The following is a 12,444-nucleotide window of genomic DNA, read 5'->3' as shown; positions in this document are numbered from 1 at the left end:
GGGGTTTGAACTAGGTGAGAGTCTATTATCTATTAACTCGTGTTTAATGGGTAGCGTTGACTTACGTTTGATGCAACTGGCAAATGAATTCCACTTTTCGGCTAACCTGTTATGCGCAGGAATACTGGCACGGGAGAGGATTAAAGTTATTAGGTATAGACTACTGGCAACGTATTTATTTCGTCTAACAGAGTTATGTTGATTTAACTATATTTTAATTTATTCATTGTTAGTTGATTGAAGGTATTACAATATCAGTAATAAGTATCGTCGGATGCAAATGTAGATATATTATACAGCGATGTACAATAAATAAATATTCTAGCTTCTAACTGGATAAATTTTACAAATGTTTGGTAGGATAATATTTATTCGTACCAATAAGATTAATAACAAACGCTATGGTGTGATGTGGGCGATTGCGAACGAGATCGAAAGGAATGCGCCTCGCAGTGTTCGGAAATTGGTGAATTTGAGGGCGAAAAACTAGGTGGTGAACCTTCGCGATTTGACTCTAATTCTTCTCGATGCCTCCTCTCTTCCTTTTTCATTTCTGCAGCAATTAATCGTTTGTACCAACGTTCGGCTCGCTTTTTGCTGAGGTGACTTTTATCTTTTCTATTCTTTCTCGATTTCGTCATGGAATTATAATTCGTTCTTGGCAACAAGTAAAGTCGTAAATGAGTAAGTGATTATTTATTTGGTGACTGAGTTCACTGTAGACAATCAGTGTGGCTTCGTAGGCCTCACCCAAGGATGAGCAATCTGCTAACGGTGGGAAGAGGAAAACGAAAACCTTAGATTTTTCTGTGACGAAAACACCGTAATCACTGGTTGATACAGCGAACAATTGTAAACAAAATAGATCTAAAGCTGATTGAGTTTATTCCAAACAATTTATTAAATGTTGAGCAAGAACGTTTATCTCAATTTTGTAATTATATTCTCTGTAAACAATCCGTGTGGCTTCGTAGGCCTCGCCCAAGGATGAGCAATCTGCTAACGATGGGAAGAGGAAATCGAAAACCATAGATGTTTCCAATGATTGAAAACACCGTGATCACTGGTCGATACAGAGAATAATTGTCGTGAATTCAAGATGTTCGAATGAAATTTTATGTGAGTTGTTTACTTGATACTTTTATCTGTCAACTATAGCTGCCGACGGATACTTTCGTTTGAAGACAACTTTGTTCAATTAAAAGTAAAAAAAAAGGAAGAGGGTGTACAATTTCGAATCTCCTACCTTGTTTGATTTGTGGATTAGTTACTCGATGTTTCGGATCTTCGAACTTAATTAACAATTTTATCAAACGGAATTACAATATGTACTAGATTGTTTCTTTGACGCGGACGGATCGACTTGCGAATGAACAAAAGAATAAATGAATCACCGAATCTCAAGTTAATGCCGAACTTTAAGTGCAATACTCTTACAATACTCTTTAAGTTAAACTCATTGTTTCCAACTAAGACTGACTTCTGACTGCTCTGAATTAAAACTGAACTTTAACTACTTTCAACACTACTTTCAATTAAATTCTGAATTCGGTAAAACCAGCTCTGACCTCAATTAAAACTGCACTCCAACAACTACTCTCTATTGAGTACTGAATCTCTATTTATATTCTTCCTAATTGTCACGTGACCGATTATTTCTTTTGTGATTGTACCATTACTACGTGACAATTTGTGGATATCGTAGCTGCCTATTTCCGCTGGGGTTCTTGCTGAAATTTCGTCTTCTTGATCATCTCACGTTTTGCTTGGTGTTAATGATATACAAGGTGCTTGAAAGAATGTACATGTTGCAGGTGGTCGTATTTTGCTGATGCTGCGTCTGCGTTCTTTCCATGGCCTTCGTTACTGATACCAGTGGAATGTGCCGGTCGCGTGGCTGCTTGGCCTTGCTGAGGTTGCATTTTGTGTATCCGGTGATCGCCGGTCCATGTATGATTTAGTAATGTATTACACACATGTATATGTATATCTTCAGGATGTAATTTTCTAATAGGACAGACAATATAATAAATTTTATGTTTATTATTAGAATATCGATCTCATATATGTATATATGAATAATAAACTATGTTTAATAAATTTTATTAAATAATTTCCATTTTTAATTGCACTGTGTGTTTGTTTCTAGGTATACGAGTTGACACTTGCGTTGTTTGTGTATTGCGGTTATCTATGTTTTCGTTGCGGCACGTGCGGAGCGTGGGACGTGACAATACTTCTCTCGAGTTACAGAAATTTCGACGTTTAAACTCTCATTTTACTTCATTTTAGACGCAGAACGTAATGCGCGCGATAGCCAGTGTCGATGCAAGCGCATTCAGCTCTTAAAATTCAATCATTCTTCGATTTGATCGAAAACTAAGCGTTATTTCTTCCTCGTGTGAGATATTTCGACGTTTAAACTCTCATTTTACTCCATCTTCACGCAGAACACAGTGCGCGCGATAGGCAGTGTCGTTGCAAGCGCATTCAGCTCTTAAAATTCCATCATTCTTCGATTTGATCGAAAACTAAGCGTTATTTCTCCCTCGTGTGGTATATTTCGACGTTTAAACGCCCATTTTACTCCATATTCACGCAGAACGTAGTGCGCGCGATAGCCAGTGTCGATGCAATCGCATTCACCTCTTAAAATTCATTCATACGTTGATTTGATCGAAAACTATGAGATATTTCTCTCGAGTTACAGAAGTTTCGACGTTTAAACTCTCATTTTACTACATTTTACACGCAGAACGTAGAGCGCGCGATAGCCAGTGTCGATGCAAGCGCATTCAGCTCTTAAAATTCCATCATTCTTCGATTTGATCGAAAACTAAGCGATATCTCTTTCCTGATTGAGATATTTCGACGTTTAAACGCCCATTTTACTCCATATTCACGCAGAACGTAGTGCGCGCGATAGCCAGTGTCGATGCAAACGCACTCAGCTCTTAAAATTCAATCATTCTTCGATTTGATCGAAAACTAAGCGTTATTTCTTCCGCGTGTGAGATATTTCGACGTTTAAACGCCCATTTATTTCATAAACAATCATACCATTTCAATTTTCCCCTTCCGATTAAACTTAAGATAACACAACAAAAAGAAAAAAAATTTTTATCTGGATTTAGTCTAGACTAACACGGAAGGCATAGCACAGTCAAATCGAACATAACAGAACGTAACAGAGAAAATTTTTGGTGGCAGCGGTGGGATACGCTCCACAGAGGATTAAAGTTATTACTGTCATTGATAAAATATATACCTGAAAAATAATGGCAACCAAATTAGAGTCATTGGATGAAAATATGCTTTTGACATTGTCGGAAAAACTAAGAACGTGGGATGCAAATTTTCGAGTAATAACTGATATGATTGCAAAAATGAACGAATTACAAAAAGACGTACGCGAACTCAAAACAATAAGAGAACCTCAGTTACCTGCATCGCCGCCGGCAACCCAACAAGAAACAGTACAGCCAGGCGGATATCCCCAACCGATTAAGCTAAAAGACGCGATCGAGTCAGTACCAGTATTCGACGGACATCGACCCTCAGTATTTCAATTTTTAAGAGCATGCGAGCGCGCACGAAACATGGTTCCTAGGCATCAAGAACCCCAGTTAGTAAAACTATTAATGAATAAGCTTCGCGGACATGCGTTTCTCGCCGTCGAAGATACAGAACTAATAAGTTTGAACGAGTTCGGGAACAAATTAAAGGATCTGTTTGGCCTAAAGAAATCTCTTAACGAATACAAGGGAGAATTAGGAACGATATACCAACGACCTGGGGAAGATATATTAGATTACATGGATCGCGTTAGAAATCTTAGCTTAGCGATAATGGACGGAGAAAGAAGCGAGTACGGCACGATATCACCGGACATCCAAGATACAATAGATTGGGAAACGAGGGAAGCTTTCGTTAAGGGGCTTCCAAACGAGGTGTATTTACGTGTGAAGATAGCAGGATACCACACTTTAGAAGAGGCGTATCGCCAAGCCGTTAAGGCAACACAAGAAGTGAAACAAATGAACGATAGAACGCGACTCCAACGACCAACATTTCTGAATAATTACAAACGCGACAACGTACGACCCTTGACTACTAATAACAATATCAGAAACAATCATCAGGATCGAAGGTCCGAACCTCCATCACAGAATTATTCAAAACAGGATATCATAACATGTAATTATTGTAAAACACCTGGGCATTTAGTAAAGGATTGTTATAAATTTAAAGCACGGGTAGATGCTGGAATAATTATTCCCTATGCTCAAGAACAGTCGGGAAACCGAACACGTCCTTCGGGGAAATGGGGCGAGCCACGAAGGAACGAATTTTCGAATCGCCCAAGAGTGCAAGCGGCCACAAGGAGGCCGGCGCCTATGGTAATAAAGAGAACAAGGGCAGCTGCCTCCGCGAAATCGACTCCACAATCCGTAATAAGGAACAAAGCGAACGTAACGTCGACTGTAAAATCAAGGGAACAACCATTAAATACTGTGGGGGAACCATCTTACAGCCACGCGAAAATAAAAACAGAGAGTCCGGAATCACAAGGCCAAAAGGAAAAACCAACACGGAAGGAACAGACGAGGGAAAACCACCAGGAACCGGACTCAGATGCGGAAGACGACCTCTTCGGATTATTTCAATAAAATTAAACGATTCTCTAACAACCCCAACTGCACGAATAGTTTCCCCAGACTTGAAAACCAAGACAAGTTTACTACTAGACTCTGGATCAGAAATCAATATTATCAAAAAACCTGCTTTACTCGATTCAGCTATCATCGACGAACAGAAACAAATTGAAGTTCGAGGAATTACGGCAACGAGCCTGGTCTCCCTAGGGCAGACAGTAATACAGGTCGCAGGCCATCCAGTCATTTTTCACGTAGTTGATGACTCATTGCTGATCGATCAAGACGGAATATTAGGATCCGAATTTTTTGCAGGATGCAAAGCTCGTTTGGATTACGAGGAAAGGCATATCAAATGGGGAAACATTTATATTCCCTTCGACACTAAAGAAAGAATAATTGTACCGAAACGAAGTTCGGTAACATGGTCAATTAATATAGCAAATCCAGAGATAAGAGAGGGATTTATTCCCAAAATCGAGCCGATCAAGGGGATTTATTTTGGTAATGCAGTTGTGAGAAATCATAAAGGAAAAGGTTATCTGAGAATAATAAATACTACTTCAAGAGATTATGAATTTACGACACCAACAATGGTAATCAAAGAATTTGAAAACCCCACCCCGCTTCCTAGTACGGCGTGTAATACAATTTTAAAAACAAAGGAAAGCAGATCTGACAAAATAATTGAATTATTACGATTTGAACACTTGAACGAAGAGGAAAGGAAAAACGTCGAAAAATTGATTCGTAATAATCAAGATAGATTTCATATTCCAGGAGATACGCTGGAAGCAACTGGAATTCTAGAACATAGAATAATTACAACGGATGATATACCAGTTAATACTAAACAGTATCGTTACCCACCAGTACACCGAGAAGAAATAAATCGACAAATTCAAGAATTATTAGACACAGACATCGTGGAACCATCGATATCCCCATACAATTCTCCGTTATGGATCGTACCGAAAAAACCCGATTCGCAAGGAAACAAACGTTGGAGATTAGTTATTGATTATAGGAAGCTGAACGATAAAACGATCGGCGATGCTTTTCCACTCCCAAATATCACAGAAATATTGGATCAATTAGGAAGTGCAAAATACTTTTCTACGTTTGACTTGGCATCAGGTTTCCATCAGATCCGTATGTCACAGGAGGATGCCCATAAAACTGCATTTTCGACACCGTACGGCCACTTTCAATTCAAAAGAATGCCCTTTGGATTAAAAAATGCTCCAGCAACATTTCAACGCTTGATGAACTCAGTATTATCCGGACTGCAAGGAATAGAACTATTCGTCTATCTGGATGACATTGTAATTTATTCGAGGTCACTTCAAGAACACGAAAGTAAATTTAACAAATTAATGGAAAGACTAAGGAATGCTAAATTACGATTACAGCCTGATAAATGTGAGTTCTTACGACATGAAGTAAATTATTTAGGACATATAATTAGTGAAGATGGCGTAAAACCTGATCCAAAGAAAATCGAAGCCGTGTCGAAATTTCCACGACCCAAAAAGGTAAAAAACATTAAACAATTTTTAGGACTAGCAGGATACTACAGAAGATTTATACCCGATTTCTCCAAAGTCGCAAAACCATTGACGCAACTATTGAAGAAAGATACCCCTTTAAATGGGCAGAAAATCAAGAAAATGCGTTCAATAATTTAAAAACAGCATTAATGACAAAACCCATTCTACAATACCCAGATTTTTCTAAACCCTTTAATCTTACCACAGACGCATCAGGATATGCAATAGGCGGCGTACTGAGTCAGGGGCCGATTGGAAAGGATTTGCCAATCGCATATGCCTCGAGATTATTAAATTCCGCCGAACAAAACTACTCCACTATCGAAAAGGAGTGTTTAGCAATCATCTACAGCGCAATGCATTTCCGACCGTATCTGTACGGAAGAAAATTTACTATTGTTACCGATCATAAACCTTTGGTGTGGATGCATTCTATCAAGGACCCTACTTCAAGAATCTGGAAATGGAAATTAAAATTGTCGGACTTCGAATTTGACATTCTATACAAAGAAGGCAGGGCAAACGCAAACGCAGACGCATTGTCTAGAAACCCTCCGGAGATCTGCCTACCAATCAGGAGGAGAGAAGAAAGTTCACTGATCCAGTATCCTGCCCCAAAACGATTCGAATTAGATAGACACCTCAACCGCAGACTCTCCCATATTTGAAGCTAAACCACGTGTCTTGTCTCCATCTCAAGACTCTACAAAACGAAGAAAAGTTTTTACCCGGAAACATTTTACCATAGAAGAAACCCCCGTAAAGTAATTTGATCAAGCATTAGCTGAACTCGATGCGAAAACAGGCGAAGAAATATCCAACCAAGGAAAGGAGGACACTGATACAACAAGCGAAGAGGAACCCTCCATTGCAATCTCAGAACTAACACAACAACAAGAAAGAGACACGAGACCTACTATACTTGCGGAACTAAAAATTTCGGAAACTCGAGACTCGATTACGAGAGTGAATGATCATAAAATAATATTGATAGATACATATGGCACCCCGATAGATAAAGGAGCCTTAGAGATGAAGGAAGCAGGGCGATTGCCTCGTTATGAAAGTTTAATGTTGGAAAAAGCAAGGTTCAATCATGATTCCGGGAAATACATCGTATCCCTACCAATAAAGGAAAATCGAAATATTTCAATAACACCAGAAAATTTATTAAATTCATTAAAATCATTGTTGGACGTAGTTAACGAAAAACAACTAACTTCCTTCAGCATTAGCAAAGGGAATTTAGAAGAGATACCCTGGCGACACATAATCAGGAAATTAAAGGAGGTTTTCACAGAAAAAACAATAACTATTACCATTTGTACCTGGGAAGTAACAATCCCACCAGTAGAAACACGAAGCAATATAATACGAGAAAAACACGAATCATCTGTAGCAGGACACAAAGGAATAACTAAAACTTATTTGAGAATACGACAACACTATTATTGGGAAAATATGAAAAAGGAAATTCAAGATTATGTAAGTACATGCAAGGAGTGCCAATTGAAGAAACTCACAAGGATAAAAACGAAGCAACCAATGATACTTACGGACACACCAGGTAAAGCGTTCGATAAAATCAGTATGGATATCGTTGGGCCGTTGCCAAAGACTCAAAAGGGAAACGAGTATATACTAACTATCCAAGATCTATTGACAAAGTACTCAATCGGGATCCCCATGGTAAGAATCTCTTCAGCCGAGATAGCGGATGCTTTCGTAAAACGATTTATCTGTCGATTCGGGTCGTCGAGAGCTATTCTCACTGATCAAGGAGCGAACTTTACATCTTCGCTAATGAAGAAAGTAGCAAAAAGATTCCGTATTAAACAATACATCACGTCAGCATATCACCCACAAAGTAACGGCTCAATCGAAAGATCTCACCATGTATTGGCAGAATACCTGAAGTTATATATTGAAAATTCCAGAAATTGGGACGAATGGGTGGAGCTAGCCATGTTTTCCTACAATACCTCTGTACACGAAGGAACGAAATTTTCACCACATGAATTGGTTTTTGGACACTTGGCCAGAGAACCTACTGGTGAAGTGATAATCGAAGAAAACATGGAACCAACATACGCAGAATATCTCACAGACTTGTTCAATAAAATCAACACCGTGCAGCAAATGGCAAGGGAAAACTTGATAAAATCTAAATTAAGATCAAAGGAATATTACGACCGACGAATCAACCCTCAAAATTTTAAAACAGGAGATTTGGTATATCTACTAAAAGAACCTAGTAAAGGAAAATTCTTTGATCAATATACTGGACCATATAAAGTGTTAGAAATTTTGCAAAATCAAAACGTCAAGATTGAAGTAAAAGGACTCCCTCGAACAGTACACTTGAATAAATTAAAACTGGCACATCATCGAAACAGACCACCAGAGCGATTCCAAGAGGAAATGTAACACGGTAATATATGGCGTAATATTGATTGTCGAATATTGCATTTGCGTTTCAATCATTCCTTAGAAATAAAATGAGTAATCCAGTAAATAATTACAAAACAGTAAAAGTGGAAGGATACCTCGTGAACAATTATTCATCATAAAAAGAAACAAAACAAGTTGTGGACCCACTCCATAGAACATAGTATACAACTGTCAACGAGTGGATAAACTAACCTCAACTGCTTCAATATATGTATATATGGAAGAAAATAATAGTGTTCAAGCTTCACAATATCTCAATTAAACTAGCGGAATGGTCTTAGCAAACAAAAGGGTACCTTATAAGTTAACGAATTCCATATGCAACAAGTTATCGTAGAAGAAAGTGTACACGCAAGAGTTCCACGAGGATTTGCTACGGATCCATCTTCGCAAAACATAATATATGACGGTATGAAGATACCAAAGGTAATAAATACCAAGATAACCAATCATAACCTAAAAAAAAAGGGAAGAATGTTATAAACCATCTTGGAATAAAAATGGACAATAATAAGAAGCTTGTTACTCACATCGGAAGATACACATTAAAGCCGACGCAATTACAAGAAGGCCATTACCAATGTTAGGCGAATGCTTATAGAATACTGAACCAGGCATTGTCGAAGCAGTCAAGACGGCAACAGGAAACTGAAAACAAAGGGAAATTTATGACATCATAACAAAGTTAGGCAAATACTTATAGAATACTGAACCAGACATTGCCGAAGCAATCAAGACGGCAACAGGAAGCTGAAAAACAAAGGGAAATTTATGTCATCATAACAAATAATCCAACGCTAATCTATTATACAGATATTTTATAGTGCTTTATATATATCTATATATATACTTACAATTCTAGGATAAGTAAAAATAATCATGATGAGTGTTGGAAATGTAGCGAAGAACCAGAAAATACCCAACGCGCTTTATATAATTGTTCCAAATAATGTACTCGGTGGTGAAGGATTAGAATTGTAGAACCTGTAAACAATAACGATGTTAATTAACAATATATAGACTAGTTCTAGAATTACATTATACAGATATGAAACAACGACAAAGTCACATTAAAACAACACATAGTATATAAACGTTATAATGATTACACAAACAGCATTGTCACTAAAGAAAAAAAAAAAAAAAAAAATTCTAACTGCGCTAAAATAGAGGAAACTAAGCGACGGACGAACAATTATTTCAGTATTAAGCAAAACTAAGGACGCGTCGCTATACTTTCACCGGAGACATTCACGAGCGGCCATCTTGGACCGCCATGAACATAGCATAGCTCTTACACGTGCACATCGACTAGAGACATTCACGAGCGGCCATATTGGATTGCCATGAACATAGGAAAGCGTTTACGCATGCGCACCGAATACACGCAATAATTATGTACATTAAATAAATGCAGAATAATATTATTCCTATTGCAATTATACTTCAATTATTAAAATAAAGTCACAAATAATTTCGCATTAATGTAATGTCGTCACATACTAGAGACATTTACAGGCGGCCATTTTAAATAACCAACACGTGCTAATAGTATCTTTATGCGTTATAAAATAAATCATATTTTCAATTAAAAAATGAATATTTAATAAATAATAATAGAAAAGGGGAAGATCATAACGAAGAAGGAATAAAATAATGATCAATACAACGTAACGCAAGAATAATGTAAATTGATGGGAATATATATACATACATATACATACACATAAACATACATACACATTTATACATAACACATGCATACGTACAATTGTAAACAAACATTAACATACTAAAACTCTTTCCCTATGTATATACATACATATATAATATGTATACAACGTAATAACAATAATACACACACAAAATGAATACTTATGTAAAACGATCAACATTCATAACAAAGCATATAATTTTCGTGCATGTCCATTATATTTATTGACACACTCATACACACACGCATATATATATATATATATATAAATACATATATATATATAAATTTTGTAACTTATATTGTAAACACTAGAATGTAAAGACATAAAGTGTTAGCAAGGAAATCGCACCGCATTTTTAACACCAAAGACACACATTGTAATTCAGCATGGAATTCATAGAGAATGTAACACAGTACTACCCACACTATACAACATCGACGGACTCTGGCACAAGTTCGTACCAAAACCGATGGAGGCAATTGCTCCACAAGAACTCCGTCCAGACACACGCCAAACATGGCAATATTCAGCACCATCATCACTGGCCACAAGCGGAATATATACCCAAAGGAACCTGGATACACTACGAAACCACGTCATGTTCCCAGTTGAGAAAACAACAATATTAAACACACTGGCCAGAAGAGCAACAGGAAAAGTAATCGTCCCTGGAACGGTAAATATCTTGGGAATCATGGATGAAAACACACTAACGACACTAGCAAAGAATACTGCATCGAAATTATGGATTAGTTTTATGGAATTTGGAACGGTCAGCGCAGCAATACTTGGAATCTTCATAATACTGAAAATGATGAAAACAATAGTTGACATAGTTATACATGGATATCAATTACGCGAAACTTACGGATGCGGACTCGCACTACTCGGAGCAATATGGGGCTCAGTCACTCACCTGCTATTGTACATCAAGGGAAAACTCAACGTCGAAAATCAAACACAACCACAAGGAATATCAATTACATCTAACGATACCATATATCAACAACCAACAACCACTACGTCCGCTCTAAATGAGCTGAAGGACACAATCAGTCAAATTTCCTCCGGAAATTTGAACTCCAAGAGGGGGGGTGTCACGTCCCACGCTCCGCACGTGCCGCAACGAAAACATAGATAACCGCAATACACAAACAACGCAAGTGTCAACTCGTATACCTAGAAACAAACACACAGTGCAATTAAAAATGGAAATTATTTAATAAAATTTATTAAACATAGTTTATTATTCATATATACATATATGAGATCGATATTCTAATAATAAACATAAAATTTATTATATTGTCTGTCCTATTAGAAAATTACATCCTGAAGATATACATATACATGTGTGTAATACATTACTAAATCATACATGGACCGGCGATCACCGGATACACAAAATGCAACCTCAGCAAGGCCAAGCAGCCACGCGACCGGCACATTCCACTGGTATCAGTAACGAAGGCCATGGAAAGAACGCAGACGCAGCATCAGCAAAATACGACCACCTGCAACATGTACATTCTTTCAAGCACCTTGTATATCATTAACACCAAGCAAAACGTGAGATGATCAAGAAGACGAAATTTCAGCAAGAACCCCAGCGGAAATAGGCAGCTACGATATCCACAAATTGTCACGTAGTAATGGTACAATCACAAAAGAAATAATCGGTCACGTGACAATTAGGAAGAATATAAATAGAGATTCAGTACTCAATAGAGAGTAGTTGTTGGAGTGCAGTTTTAATTGAGGTCAGAGCTGGTTTTACCGAATTCAGAATTTAATTGAAAGTAGTGTTGAAAGTAGTTAAAGTTCAGTTTTAATTCAGAGCAGTCAGAAGTCAGTCTTAGTTGGAAACAATGAGATTAACTTAAAGAGTATTGTAAGAGTATTGCACTTAAAGTTCGGCATTAACTTGAGATTCGGTGATTCATTTATTCTTTTGTTCATTCGCAAGTCGATCCGTCCGCGTCAAAGACACAATCTAGTACATATTGTAATTCCGTTTGATAAAATTGTTAATTAAGTTCGAAGATCCGAAACATCGAGTAACTAATCCAC

General features: G+C 37.4%; 1 long non-coding RNA gene across 1 annotated transcript; it reads right to left on the bottom strand.

Moving 5' to 3' along the window:
* Window positions 1-269: 269 nt before the first annotated feature.
* Window positions 270-1,177, bottom strand: LOC126927521 (uncharacterized). The gene is made up of 2 exons (XR_007715562.1): window positions 1,028-1,177; window positions 270-796 (listed from the first exon to the last, which is right to left on the bottom strand). It is a non-coding gene; the product is annotated as an uncharacterized LOC126927521 (long non-coding RNA).
* Between the last annotated feature and the right edge of the window lie 11,267 nt (window positions 1,178-12,444).

Source organism: Bombus affinis, unplaced genomic scaffold, assembly GCF_024516045.1.
Source record: "Bombus affinis isolate iyBomAffi1 unplaced genomic scaffold, iyBomAffi1.2 ctg00000123.1, whole genome shotgun sequence".
Taxonomy (NCBI): domain Eukaryota; kingdom Metazoa; phylum Arthropoda; class Insecta; order Hymenoptera; family Apidae; genus Bombus; species Bombus affinis.
The sequence above is the reverse complement of the archived record's forward strand: the minus strand, read 5'-3'. Positions and strand labels throughout refer to the sequence as shown.